Source organism: Sinocyclocheilus grahami, unplaced genomic scaffold, assembly GCF_001515645.1.
Source record: "Sinocyclocheilus grahami isolate Dianchi unplaced genomic scaffold, SAMN03320097.WGS_v1.1 scaffold1473.1, whole genome shotgun sequence".
In the NCBI taxonomy this organism is placed as follows: Eukaryota; Metazoa; Chordata; class Actinopteri; order Cypriniformes; family Cyprinidae; genus Sinocyclocheilus; species Sinocyclocheilus grahami.
The window spans coordinates 42,313-44,708 of record NW_015506652.1 but is presented as its reverse complement, the minus strand read 5'-3'; the positions used below and the strand labels follow the sequence as shown (position 1 = coordinate 44,708).

The window sequence follows — 2,396 nt, the reverse complement described above, 5'->3', positions numbered from 1 at the left end:
GTGAAGAAGATTAGCCTACGTTTGCTGATCTGACTCTGTGGGCGCAGTTGTGTAATTGTCTGTGATTTACAATAATTAGCTCTGTCACCGTTACTAATACATTATCTGATTACAGTTATTCGATCGCAATTATTTAAGAGAACCACAATAATTGCAACTTAAATTTCAATCAAAGTTAAAATAAGGGAAATTTAAGCACCTAAAGAAATGTCATCAAATGTGCACTAATAAAGTATGCAATGTGTGTGTGTGTATATAAATAAAAATAAAATATATGTATATATATTTAAAAAAAATAACAAATAAAATAATTACTAATTTATATACAATTTAATTATATTCAAATTATTTTATTTATTATAATAATTTATTTAATAGGTAATATATATATTATAAATAATTCTATATACATTTTACATTTTCACAGCATAACAGTAAGTCATGTGGGCTTATTGTAGAATTAAAAAAAATCATATTAAATGCAATTCCAAGTTAAAAAGAAGTTCTAAGACTTAAATGACTTAAAACAGAATCATTTATCACTTCGACTTAAATTGTATTTTATTTTTATTTTTTGCTTGACAACCATATATGACTACATTTATGAGCTATATTATTTGTATATTACATTTAAGAACTAAAGAATTATGTATTTATTATCATATTTTTTGCCACCATTTTATTAAAGCAATACGTTTCGAGAGGCTGCTGCAATGTGTTCCTGCAGGGTTTTAATTCAAGTCACATTGATTTATTTAGTGCTTTATACAATCCACATTTGATTCAGAGCAGCTTTAAACAAGAAAATAGTGATTCAGTGATGCAAACAAAATCAATTCAATTCTGCTGTAAAGCAGCTCAGCAGTCGTCATTGAATGCCCTGAAAACCCTCACTGTTTACATGCAATATTATGCTTTATTAGCAGAAGTGAATCATCACATATAGATGGTATCTTCTCAGTTTGCGTGTTCATTCGTCTCATGCGATGCGTGTTTTTACGCCGCTCAGGAGAAAATGGCTGCTGTTTGCAGATCCCGAGGAGACCAGCCAGGAGAAAATGAGGCTCTGCAGCCTCGCATGCATCTCTCGTCTCGCCCGTCCTGCTTTCCACGTTAATCATTCCTGCGGTTACTTTTGGCTCCACGCTTGTGACGATTTTATCCTTCCTTTATATATTAACCTAGTTTGTATTCATTCAGCAGGATTGTTGTTAATGTCCTTTTTAAGACCTGCTGACGTTAACCGTTGCACTACTTCTGTGGTCTTTATCAATTATTTTTTTAGCAGGGTTATTATAGTTAACTGAAAAAATACAAAGATTAGGTACTTGAAATAAAATAAGCGTTAACTGATTAAAATCAAATATTAAAATAACATTCAAACTGATTATTTCAGCTAGTTGCTAAGGCAACATTTTACATTTTTTAGTTTAACTTGATGTAATAGCTTAAACTGAAATAAAAAATGTCTAAACTGTATAGACAAATTATAATTTTTTTTTTTTAAAGACAAACACTCAACGAAATGACATTCATAAAATTAAATAAAAATATAAACATAGAAACTAATTTTTAAAATTAGTAAAAGCTATAATAATATTGCGGCCACAGGACTAAAAAAAATTAATAAATATTCATATTTATTCACATGCGAATTAAAATTAAGCAACATTGTGAATTTAATTTATTGTGTTTTTTTAAAAAGTAAATAATATATAGTAAATTATGACTTATCACTCATTATTAGCCATTAATATTTTGCATTCATTTTTATTTTACATTTTAATTTGTAGTGAAGGTTCTATTCATTTTATTTCTGGTCAATTTATAGTTTTTACTGATTTTATTTCTAGTTATTTTAAATGCTTTAAATTATCTGTGTATTTCAAAAACGTATAATAAAGCATAAATGTAAAATAATTTAACAGTTAATAAAATGTGGGTAAATAAACAGATGAAATAACATTTTAAAGTCAAGGAAACTTTTATAATGGGTAACACTTTACCATAAGGTGTCAATTGTTAACATTAGTTAATGTATTAATTAACATGAATAATACATTTATTACAGTATGTATACGGTACTTTAGTTAATAAAAATAGTCGTTCATTGTTAGTCCACAGTGCATTAACTAATGTTAACAAACACAACGTGATCTTAATGCATTAGTAAATGCTAAAATTAACATTAAGATTAATAAATGCTGTAGAAGTGTTGTTCATTCTTAGTTTAAAGTAGTTAACTACTGTTTACTAATGAACCTTATTGTAAAGCGTTACCTTATAATGTTGTTATACCAATCCGTATAATATAATTGTTAAATATAATAATAATATTTGTATGGAATTTGGAATTTGTATGCGTGTGTGTGTGTGTGTGTGTATATATATATATA

General features: G+C 27.1%; 1 protein-coding gene across 1 annotated transcript in view; it reads left to right on the top strand.

Moving 5' to 3' along the window:
- The window catches only part of LOC107570540 (transducin beta like 1 X-linked), a 28,524-nt gene that overhangs the window by 11,982 nt on the left and 14,146 nt on the right, over window positions 1-2,396 (top strand). The gene's annotated exons all lie outside the window — the stretch shown is intronic.